General features: G+C 45.3%; 1 protein-coding gene across 2 annotated transcripts in view; it reads right to left on the reverse strand.

The window, feature by feature from the left end:
- FRMPD1 (FERM and PDZ domain containing 1) overlaps positions 1-11,262 on the reverse strand; it is a 371,129-nt gene extending 359,867 nt beyond the window's left edge. For both annotated transcript variants that reach the window (XM_063914260.1, XM_063914259.1), the window contains exon 1: positions 10,889-11,262. The gene's annotated coding sequence lies outside the window, so the exon portion shown is untranslated. The remainder of the gene's footprint in view (positions 1-10,888) is intronic.
- Positions 11,263-12,472: the final 1,210 nt, after the last annotated feature.

Consider the following 12,472-nt stretch of genomic DNA (forward strand, 5'->3'; position numbering starts at 1 on the left):
TGCGGCTAAGCCCCGCCCCTTCCCGGCGTGCTGTGGTCCCGCTCAATTTTGAATTTATTATACTGGCGGCGGTATTGTATACGGTGCACGGGCACCAAATATGCATTCTGCCAGTAAAATTGACCCCAGTAACTGCTGCCCGGGGTGCTCCCCCCCAGCGCCCTGCACCCTGTGAGTGCCGTTGGTGATGTGTGTGGGAGCATGGAGCGCAGCGCTACCGCTGCGCTGTACCGTTATTGAAGTCTTCTGCCGTCTGATGTCTTCTGCTCTTCTAATACTCACCCAGCCTCTTTCTTCTGGCTTCTGTGAGGGGGGTGACGGCACGGCTCCGGGAACAAGCAGCTAGGCGCACCAAGGGGTATAGAGGAAGGAGCCAGTTCACACCCAGTCAAAGTCTTTTTAGTGTGCCCATGTCTCCAGCGGATCCCATCTGTACCCCATGGTCCTTTTGGAGTCCCCAGCATCCTCTAGGACATGGGTCTTCAACCTGCGACCCTCCAGCTGCTGTGGAACTACACATCCCAGCATGCCCTGCCTCAGTTTTAGCATACCTTAATAGCAAAACTGTGGCAGGGCATGCTGGGATGTGTAGTTTCACAGCAGCTGGAGGGCCACAGGATGAAGACCCATGCTCTAGGACGTAAGAGAAATTTTAAATATCATGATTTTTTTTTTTTTCTGCTGTATGGCAAGGATCGACCATTTTGCCAATACTGTGGGCAGTGCTTGCAGATCATGGAGGGGAGGGGCAACAATGGCAGTGTGGTGAGGAGTGCGCGCGGGTGCCTATGTGCTTATCTTATAGCTGCGTCAGTAGTGAGGGTACAGGGGTCTGTGTGGGCACCATAACGGTCCTCTCTTGTATCCCGTTAGATGAATTCTTGTGATTGGTGGAACTGTCCATTTCAAAAATGGTGCACAGAGCCGTAATTGGCTCACTTACAGTGCCATTTTAAATTTCAAGTTGGCAGAGGTGAGTCAATCGCGGCTTACCGCATCATAGCACTGCCCTCTTGGTCTGGCTAATATTAGCCAGCATGAGACAGGGGACAGGCAGTTCAATGGTGGAGGAGGATCTGAGAAGAGTTCTTGACTACATGAAGACGCCAGAGTCCTGGGTGGGCGGCGGACAATTTAAAAGTGTTCAAAGGCCATTGCCTGCCTAGGTGAAGAATGCTGTTTAATACTTTTACAACCCTAGGTGTGTTCTGTCTTTATTTTAATATTTCCATTACAAGGAGACTACTGGTACCAGTGGGCCCTTAATGTCTGGGCATGCTGGCACTTGCAGTTCTGTAAGTGCCAGCATGCCTGGGCATACTTGCTGGGACCTGTAGTCCCCCTGTAACTACTTATGTCAGCTATCAACCTCGTACCCACCACCCAGAGTTTCAGGGATATCCCCAGGCTTCAGCCTAAGCCTAGAGTATTGGGGGTCCCCACTTCCCCAGGAATCCCTGGCATTGGCTGACTATTTGGGGGGTGGGGGTAATGCTTTGGGCTGGGCCAGGGGCACACTTACATTTCCCATTACAGGTATATTAAATACAATCTGATTCTTTCAAAAAATGCAGTAGTAAGGACTTGGAAGAGAAATTTACAAATTCTCTTCCAATTTCCAATTTAGTTGATACTTATAAAATGTGAAAAGAGCTTGAAAACACCTTCTTCTTTTTTTTTTACATTATTTTAGTACAAAATATTGTTGATAAATATGCCTATAAGTGTACAAGTCTAAATACAGTGTTTTTATGATAAAGTAATTATAGACAAGAAGTTTAAAGATACTGGAATTTGCAAGAATCGATGGCAGATGCAGAGCAGGATTAAAGGGAGGGTCCCGGGGATACGTACCCCGGGCCCCCCTTTCCAAAAGGGCCCCCTGCCACACCACAGATCGGATCTCTCTTCAATCCGATCTGCGATGCTGCGCTCACGAGTCCCGGCTCCCGCTGCCCTGTCAAACATGCTCCCTGCTGCCCTGTCCCTCCTCCTTCTTCAGTGCAGCGTGCGTCGCGCCAATGACTGAGCCGCAGGCTTGCTGAGCCGGACAGAAATAGGACAGCTGAGCCGTCGCTCAGCTGCGCTGACTACAGCTCTAAGTGCCCTAACAGCTGTAGTCAGGGCAGCTGAGCGACGGCTCAGCTGTCCAATTGCTGTCCGGCTCAGTCATTGGCGCGCCGCATGCTGCACTGAAGGAGGAGGGACTCTTAGCGATGTGTGGAGCCCCGGAGGCTGTGGCTCAGGCTGTGTTTGCTTCCTTGGAGAAGAGACCGAGAGAAGCCAGCTCTCGGTCTCCAATTGTACAGCACTGCCTGCCAGCAGCCTAACCAAAAATGTAAGGCTGGCCATATTTTAATTTATTTTTTATTCTTGGATATATATATGTATGTATGTATGTATGTATGTATGTGTATATATATATATATATATATATACTTTATTTTAGTCCATGGGGGCCCCCTGCTCTTTAGTGCCCCAGGCCTCCTGGGGCCTTAATCCGGCTCTGGGCAGATGGGCTTATATACAGGAAATTAAAAAATCCTCAATGACCCAAGCCTACACAACTGGAGACATCTATAAATCACACATTTTAAAATATCTATACTAGGCCAGTAGCATCTCCATCCCAAATCAAATGGGGAAGAATGTGGGTAAATAAAAATGGTGTAAATGATATATATTCACCACCCCAAAAATGGAAATAATTTACATAATTCTCACAGGTGGTTCCACGGTCCTACCCAAATGTTTCCAACTGCCCCACAAATGTGTTGAGACTGCAACTGTGGGGCATGCTCTATATATTCTGGAGCTGTGCACATAATAAAAGACATAATATGTACACAGTATGTGACATATGATTATCACATAGCACACGTGTTCTTACCCCACGTCTTCATGCTTCTACACCATAATGACTTGCCAATAGAAGCATAAAATATAAACATTCTTTTAAAATCCCTTTGAAATATGCACTGGGCTGTTATTCCATCAACGTCCCATATTGTTAACACGTGGTGGTAGCAAGTGTCTGTATTTGCCATGGAGAAACTTCCATTGATCCCGATGTGTTCATTTGCAGTGAATGCAAATACATGGACATACAACACCCAAAAAATGGACCAAACACTTTCAAGCAAAAATACTAATGGATTACATTCCATATTTAAAAAACACCAGTGAAAGCATGTTTTTTTTTAATGCCAGTATAAAGAGTCTATGACATAGAACTTTCCACAGTACAATACTGTCCTAATAACATTACACAATTACTACAGTAACCATTAATTCATTTTAGTGAGTCCAGGAGTGGCAGTCTTTGAACTGAAAATGTAAAGACAGAAATCATTCCCTGATAATTATGCCATCTCTTACTATATGACATTTATGATTAATACATAAAGCAAGGACAATCACAGAATTATCATATTAAAGGTTTCACATTAGCCTTTCTCAAAATGTTCGTAAGAATTAGATAGTGTGGCATACCTCCCAACTTTGAACTTGGTGCAAGCGGGACATACGTGCAGCGAAGCCGCGCGCGCTCCCGAAAAAGGGGTGTGGCCTAGACAAAGGGGCGTGGCTTCACGGGAAGACCCACGATCGCGAGCCACGCCCCGTTTTTGTCACTAAGGGGGCATGCCCAGCGCTCTGTGAGCCGCTGGCATGCCCCCTCTCCCTCGGACTCCAGTGAATAGACGCTGTCTATTCACCGCTGCTCTGCTAAGCAGGGCAGCGAGAGAGAGAGCCTACCAGCTGCCCCCCCCCCCCCCCCCCCCCCACCGCGGGACACTGCGGTCCACGGGTGGGACAGCAGGACAGTTCCCAAAAAAACGGGACTGTCCCGCGAAAATCGGGGCAGTTGGGAGGTATGGTGTGGGCTGGCTCCTCCCTCTATGCCCCTCCTACCAGACTCAGTCTAGGAAACTGTGCCCAAGGAGACGGACATACTTTGAGAGAAGAATATAGAAAAAGGAAAGTGGTGAGATTACGAACCAGCACACACAAACAAGAGGAAAGCCATGCTAACCAAACTTGAAACCAGGAACAGCAACAGCTGAACCAAACAACATTACTGAACCAAGTAACAGTGCAGGAAGAACGAAGCACCGGGCGGGTGTCCAGTATCCCCTATGGATTACGAGAAAAGGATTTACCGGTAGGTAATTAAAATCCTATTTTCTCTTACGTTCTAGGGAATACTGGGAATCCATTTAGTACCATGGGGAAGTACCAAAGCTCCCAAACCAGGTGGGAGAGTGCTGAGGTTCCTGCAGAACTGATTGACCAAACTGAAGGTCCTCAGAAGCCAAAGTATTGAACTTGTAAAACTTAGCAAACGTGTTCGAACCTGACCAAGTAGCTGCTCGGAAGAGCTGTAAAACTGAGACACCTCGGCAGCTGCCCAACAAGAACCCACCGACCTAGTAGAGTGGGCCTGAGCAGATTTTGGAATCGGCAAGCCTGCCATGGAATAAGCATGCTGGATAGTGAGCCTGATCCAGCGTGCAATTGACTGCTTTGAAGCAGGACACCCAATTTTGTTGGGATCATAAAGAACTAACAGCGAGTCCGATTTCCTGTGAAGAGTTGTCCTCTTAACATACACCTTCAAAGCCCTCACAACATCCAAAGACTTTGAAGTAGCAGAGGTGTCCGTAACAACCGGAACCACAATAGGTTGGATGACGTGAAATGCGGACACCACCTTAGGAAGAAATTGCTGACGAGTTCTGAGTTCAGCTCTGTCCTTATGGAAAATTAAGTAGGGGCTCTTGTAAGACAATGCCCCCAGCTCCGACGCACGTCTTGCTGAAGCCAAGGCCAGCTGTGTTACTGTCTTCCACGTAAGGTACTTTACGTCCACCTCCTGTAACGGTTCAAACCAGTCCGATTGAAGGAAGTGCAGAACCAAATTGAGATCCCAAGGTGCCGTGGGAGGCACAAAGTGAGGATGGATGTGCAAAACAACCTTCAAGAACGTCTGGACCTCAGGGAGAGAAGCCAATTGTTTCTGAAAGTAAATAGACAAGGCCGAAACCTGGACTTTAATGGAGCCTAGACATAGGCCCACATCCACTCCCGACTGCAGAAAAAGCAGGAAACGTCCCAGATGAAATTCCACCGCAGAATATTGTCTGCTTTCACACCAAGAGACGTATTTCTTCCATATACGGTTGTAATGTTTAGACGTTACCCCCTTCCTGGCTTGGATCATAGTCGGGAGACTACTACTTCTTCTTTACTGTCTCTCAGCCCATTCTGAGGCTCCACTTTCAGGAGTGTCAAAATCTGCTTAACAACAAGAGACAAGAGTTTTAGCTTAATGCACTCAGTGATACTTTGGATAACTTAAATTTATAGATATACAGGATTCCTTCATATCTTTTTCTTCGATATTTTCACCTTTTATTGTATCTTGAACCTTATTTGTTAAAAAGGCAATCAAGTTTTTTTTAAAAAACACAATTAGTTGTGTTTACCGACCGCTTTGATCAGTATCTTATTCAAGAACTAAATAAAGGTTAAATTTTATCTATATAGTTTTTTTCCTTGTACACATATCATTTATACCCCAAAAGAGTGCTCCCAAAAAAGGTATCTTGTCTTTTTTTTTCTCTTCTTCCATTGTAGTCTAATCTACAAAATTCAAGGTAGCACCGCCAATCAAATACTGTTCAGAATCAATACAAAAACAGTTTACATATTGGTTACTTTATACTTACATTTATACATACATTTTAGTTCCTAATTTTTCCTGGCTGGTGCGGACCCACACAAGAAACTTGTGAGATTTTGGTAAGTCCAGAATCCACCCATGATCCAGGTGTAGTCTGGTTGAGAGGCTAATGCTACCCAACAACCGCTCCCTGGACAGTGCCTTTATCAGAAGATCGTCCAGGTACGGAATTATGTTCACTCCCTATTTGCGGAGTAGAAACATCATCTCTGCCATCACTTTGGTGAACACCCTCGGTGCCATGGAGAGACCAAATGGCAGGGCCTGGAACTGGTAGTGACAGTCCTGCAGTGCAAACCATAGAGATGCCTGATGAGGCGGCCAGATCGGAATGTGATGGTATGCATCCTTGATATCCAGAGACACTAGGAATTCCCCCTCCTCCAGACCTGAGATCGCTGCTCTCAGAGACTCCATCTTGAATTTGAACACTCATAAGTACGGGTTTAATGACTTGAGGTTCAGAATCGGTCTTACTGAACCGTCCGGTTTCGGTACTTCAAACAAGTTGGAATAATACCCCTTGTTTTGCAGATGAGGTGGAACTGGAAAAATGACCTGAGTCTGTACCAGTTTTTGAATGGCGTCCTGTAAAGTTATACTTGCCTCTTGTGAAACTGGTAAGCCTGCTTTGAAGAATATGTGAGGTGGGAGCTCCTGGAACTCCAGTATGTAGCCCTGGGAAATAAAATCTATGACCCAGGGATCCTGGCACGATTTTGCCCAGTTGTGACTGAAGAATTGTAGTCGGGCTCCCACCTGCCAGTCTTCCAGGCATCGCGGTCCATCTGAAGGTTTTGAGGAAGCAGAGCCGGAACCCTGTTCCTGTAAACCAGCAGTTGCTGGTTTGCGTGGTTTACCTCTAGCGCCTCTGGTGGCTGTAGAAAAACCTCTGAGTTTGCCCTTAAACTTGGCAGTCCGAAAGGACTGCAAATTGGGTCCTGAGTAAGCCTTCCTAGCTGGAAGAGCTGCAGAAGGAAGATATGTGGACTTACCCGCAGTAGCTTTGGAGATCTATTTGTCTAGTTCATCTCCAAATAAGGCCTCACCAGTGAAGGGTAGGCCTTCCACTCCTTTCCTGGGGGTGTGGTATGGTATGGTATGCCGGCGGCCAGGCTCCCGGCGACCAGCATACCCAGTCGCCAACTTGAAGACCACCCCTTTCCTGGAATCCGCGTCAGCAGTCTATTGGCATAGCCACAAGCCCCTGCTTGCTGACACTGCCATAGCTGTGGTGCATGCATTAAGCAAGCCTATTTCTTTTATGGCTTCCACCATAAAGTTTGCATAGTCCTGTATATGCTGCAGGAGTAAAATAATCTCCCCTTGAGGTAAGGTATCTAACCCCTCAATTAGGTTACACGACCATTTGGCAATGGCTCTTGTAATCCACTCACATGCTATAGTGGGTCTCTGGGCCACCCCAGCAGCTGTATACAAAGATTTGAGTGTGGTCTCAATTTTACGATCAGCCGCATCTTTCAGGGAGGCTGCATCCGGGACAGGCAATACAATCTTTCATGACAGCCTGGATACTGATGCATCCACCATCAGTGGATTTTCCCATTTTTTCCTAAACTGAGGAGGAAAAGGAAAAGATGATAACAACCTTTTAGGGATTTATCCGGATAAACCCACAGTTCTTCAAACAGGGTATTTACAGTAGTTCCTTTGACACAGGAAAAGTGGATGAGGATTTCTTTTTTTATATTAAAATAAGAATCCTCACTCACCTCTGTCAGCTAATCAGGGATATGCAGAACTTCTCTGAGCCTCTATTCCCTGTGACAGAGTACCCTCCCCCACCTCTGAGTCCACCTCCCCCTCCTCCATGTCTGAGCCCTCATCATCAGAGTCAGACTACAGGATATGGACCAAAGTACATTTTTGTGAACAAATGGCAGGGGACTGAGACGCTGGTTTGGGTACTCTTGAGTCTCTTTTCATAAACTCAGTCGTAGATTGTCTTAAGTATTGCATCTCTTTCTCATTGCGGGACAATTTAGTAGAAATGTTGGATAACATTCCCCTAATGGAGTCCAGCCATACTGGCTCTGCCCCACTAGTCTGGGAAGGTACACTACACTGAGTACACACTAGTGAAACCCCTGAAGAGGAACACTGTGCCTTATACGAAACACACTCTTTGCCTGACATACTGTAACAGTGACAGCACACACACACACACACACACACACACACACACACACACACACACACACACAGGAAAAGGTTAAATTGCACAATTAACCCACAAAAAGCTCTTCCAGGGAGACACAGAGAAAGTATGGAGCCAGCATACGGCGCCCTGACTGCTAAAGCCAAGCTTAGCCGGGTCGCAGACTAAGTACCTAGATTAGGGACTTAGTACACTAATAACCGCTCCCCCCCCCTGCTATGACCCCCTGGTACCGCTGATGTAATCTGGAGTCTCTCTGGAGGAGCTGCGCGTCCCTGTCAGTCAGCATCTGTGTTAGCTGCAGAGGGAAAATGGCACATGTGAACCGCTGGATCCGTTCATAGTGAAGCCCCGCCCTTCAATGGCACGCGGTCTTCCTGCTCTTTTTTATACTGGCTGAGGTAATTTTGTGCCTAAAATGAAGTCAGCCCCTTTTTAAGTCTGTAATGCCAGTCTGGGTACTGTGTACACATATAGTGTACTGAGACTCAGTTCGCTTCCTCAGAAGCTGTGCGTCTCCACTGTATACTAAGTCTGGAGACACAGCCGCCCCATGTAGAAGCCGTACGTCTCCGTACCCTCATGCCGCCATAATGGCTGGCGACCCGCTAACCGAGACGCCGGCTTAATACTCATCACTCTTCTTTCTTCTGGCTCTGTTAGGGGTGGCGGCATGCTGCAAGAATGTACGCTCACCGTGGTGGGGCTTGCAAAAAGTTCCCTTAGGAGCTAGTGTCCTGTCAGCGGAGAACGGGACCATTAACCCTTCAAGAGGTTAGGCCGGTAACCCCCCCCTCAAGTCCCACGAAGCAGACAGGCTGGTGCCATCCAGTCCTGCCTGGAAATAACAAACATATAAAATAAATGCAGAAAACTCTTTAGGAGCTTCCAGAGATGTAACCAGCTCCTCCGGGCACATTTTCTAAACTGAGTCTGGTAGGAGGGGCATAGAGGGAGGAGCCAGCGCACACTTTCAAATTCTTAAAGTGCCCAAGGCTCCTAGTGGACCCGTCTATACCCCATGGTGCTAACTGAATTCCCAGTATCCCCTAGGAAGTAAGAGGAAAAACCCATGATCCAAGAGCTATTATGTAGCAATTCTAACCACTGTGCAGTATACTTCACATAACTTGAAATGGCAATATACTGTAGATCCCAGTTCCATACTGGAGAACATTTATAACACTTCAATTGAAAGAGGAAATGCTTTAATTGATATATCTACAGAGTTGTGGTCTAGAACTGCACTCAAATAATAAAAAATTTTAAATGTAGAAATAAAAGCAATTTTCCTCATTAGCCATCTAATGCATTGTTTCTGACAAGAGTAAAAGTACTCTATTTGTTTCATTTGAACACAGCGTAAGCCACATATGTCATGCTTACACATTGTGATATGAGATCAACAGTGATGGAAAAACCCAAACAATTCTATTACCAAATTTACTAATAAGAAATCACTGGGTGGCTTATCTTTCCAGTGTTACTTACTATAGTATACTTACACATATCTATTACATTTTGCTACTGAATAAAGGTAGATGTGATAGAAATGTAATAGTTAAACATTCCGAATGACCAGAAACTATATCATAATTGTAAGACACTATAAAAACAGAGTAGCACTATAACACACAATGAACAGTTGTTCCATTACAACACAGGTGCTATCTGCATAGACTATGGCCCAGATTCATCAAGCCTTGGAGAGTGATAAATTGCACAGTGATAAAGTGCCAGCCAATCAGCTCCTGTCATTTTTCAAACCCAGACTCTAACATGGCAGTTAGGAGCTGATTGACTGGTACTTTATCACCGTGCAATTTACCACTCTCTAAGGCTTGATTAATCTGGGCCTATGCATGTTCTTACCGTATTTTTGTGGGTTTCTTTACATTGTTTCGGCTTCAAAAACATAACTGATTGACCACTGATTAAGCAATAAATAAACAGAAATGATATACTCTGTAATTGGGCGCTGCGGAAGCCTTGTGGCGCCATATAAATAAAGGATAATAATAATAATAATAATATAGTGTGTGACTACATGTGAGCATGTGGTAGGGAAGATACATTGTATTCTGTTAAAGTAGAGCTCTTTTCTAATGTGTTATTAAGAATAGCAATGATAATAATAGAAATAGTAACTGTCTATTATATAAGTGTGACTTTAGAGAGATACTGTATAATATTGAAATCTACTAGACATCAGTTCACTGAGAGAAGGGGTTAACAGAACTATGTTATGTTAAGAAAACATCTGTGCACCAGATGAAAGTTTTTTAGTCTTATTAATGCATTCTATGATATAAGGTGTAATTTGTTTGCACAATTACTTTTCCTTTCTGGGAAATCCCTTGTACATTTCTCAGTGGGATTCCAGACGTTACACTAATGGTAGTAGACAGTACTGTGTAAATGAGCACTTTATAGACAGGCAAGAGTTCAGCAGTCATTGTCAAAGTACTGCCTTTAATTAACACTGACCAGAGGTGTAATGCTTAGATTGGGAAACAATTCTACACCAGAAAAACTTAATAACGCTTTCAATTTACATATTTTTTGTCTATGGATGTCATCCTGGTGACAATTATAAAAGCATTACTGTGTAATCAGCTAGAAATCACACACTAAGCAGTTCTACTGGCACCCTTAGCAGAATAGTATTCCTCCAGACAGTGCTGGCGACGCGTAATGCACAATGTATCACTAACAAACATTACCTAAGGATTTCTCAATTACTGCCTTCTAATCTGTAATTACAATTATTTGTATTGCTGTTGTAGCAGCTGGAATAACATCATGTCAGAGCAAGGGAGAGACAGCAGCTTCACAAAGAAGTAAGCCCTGGAACATGACAGGACACTGCATCTGATATAGCAGGGCTACATACAGCATATTCACAAGGTTTTATAGGACATCACCATGTAAGCACTGTATAGAATAAATAAAAAGTGGTCTTTTACCTTCCTGGTGAGCTGGAGAGACCCCCTCAGCAACATCCAAGGCATGCTCTCCTGGTCAGGGCAAAGCACCTGGTACTACACACTGCTGACTTCCATCCCTCTCCTGTGCTCATATATAAGAGAGATTATGTATCACTGTGCAGGTGGTCACTGGGGACACAGGAGCCACACAGGTCACCTAACACCCTCAGGCGTCTCCCTAATGATGATATGGTGCTGAAAGTGTGAGTGACACAGAAAGTGGCTGCTCAGTCAGCTCTAATGAGCTTGTCTCAGGGCTGGTAAGCAGCAAAGATGCTGGGAGAAGAACATCCCGGTAACTCCACCCAGACAGCAGCTCTCATCCCTCTCTGACTGAGCATGTACTGTCTGCCAGGAGTCGCTTCTTCTGTGTGAGCTGGGGGCAGGCACACCTTCCCAAATGTGCTGGGCTCCTCCCTTCTTATTCTCTCTCTTCCTAATCCTCCCTGCCTTGCACATCACAGAGCAATCTGCAAACGTGACTGGCAGAGTCCTTACTGCTCTTCGCAGACATATACAGTAGCAGGTGCTCTTCATGTTGTCTTGTGTTCTTGTGAAGTTTGTTGTAATGAAGTAGCTGATATACATTGGTTACTAAATAGATATTTCTAATGTATCTTTTTTTTTACATTTCTTTTGCTGTGATAGCTTTGTATAATGACAGGTACATATGTATAGGCTGCAGATTGATTACTGATAAAACACCTGTCAAAACGAATAATAAATGCTTACCTGTGAGCAATACTTTATAGATAGATAGATAGATAGATAGATAGATAGATAGATATTCAAAAGTCGCAGTACACCCTTTTGTTTCAAAAACTGTGCAGGAAATGGGAAAACTGAATACTCCAGGACACTAAGGGGGAATTCAATTGGGCACAATGTTTAGCGAGGTAACAACCTTGCGGAGCACGCACCCAGTTTTGGATTAATGCGGCCATGCACACTCCCGATACCCGTGGTATCAAATAAAATAATAATAATGATACCTACCTGTCCAGTATGTGTCTGTGAATGTGTGTGTGTATGGGTGTGTGTGTGTGTGACCCCCCTCCCCAGCAGCTGGGGAGCTGTGGTGGTAATTCTGAGTTGATCGCAGCAGAATTTTTTTTAGCAGTTGGCCAAAACCATGTGCACTGCAGGGGGGAGCAGATATTACATTTGCAGAGAGAGATAGATTTGGGTGTGGTGTGTTCAATCTGCAATCTAAATTGCAGTGTAAAAATAAAGCAGCCAGTATTTACCCTGCACGGAAACAAAATAACCCACCCAAATCTAACTCTCTCTGCACATGTTATATCTGCCTTCCCTGCAGTGCACATGGTTTTGCCCAACTGCTAAAAAAATCCTGCTGCGATCAACTTGGAATTACCACCTATATCTCCCGACAGCCACTTCCCCTCCCAGGGGGATCAGTACTAAATGCCGCCGGCCGGAATCCCGGCGGTCGAAATACCAATGCCGGAATCCCGACCACACAATCCCGACAGGGGTGGCGAGCGGAACGCAGCCCCTTGCGGGCTCGCTTCGCTCGCCGCGCTGCGGGCACGGTGCCTCGCT

This window comes from Pseudophryne corroboree, chromosome 1, assembly GCF_028390025.1.
Source record: "Pseudophryne corroboree isolate aPseCor3 chromosome 1, aPseCor3.hap2, whole genome shotgun sequence".
Taxonomy (NCBI): domain Eukaryota; kingdom Metazoa; phylum Chordata; class Amphibia; order Anura; family Myobatrachidae; genus Pseudophryne; species Pseudophryne corroboree.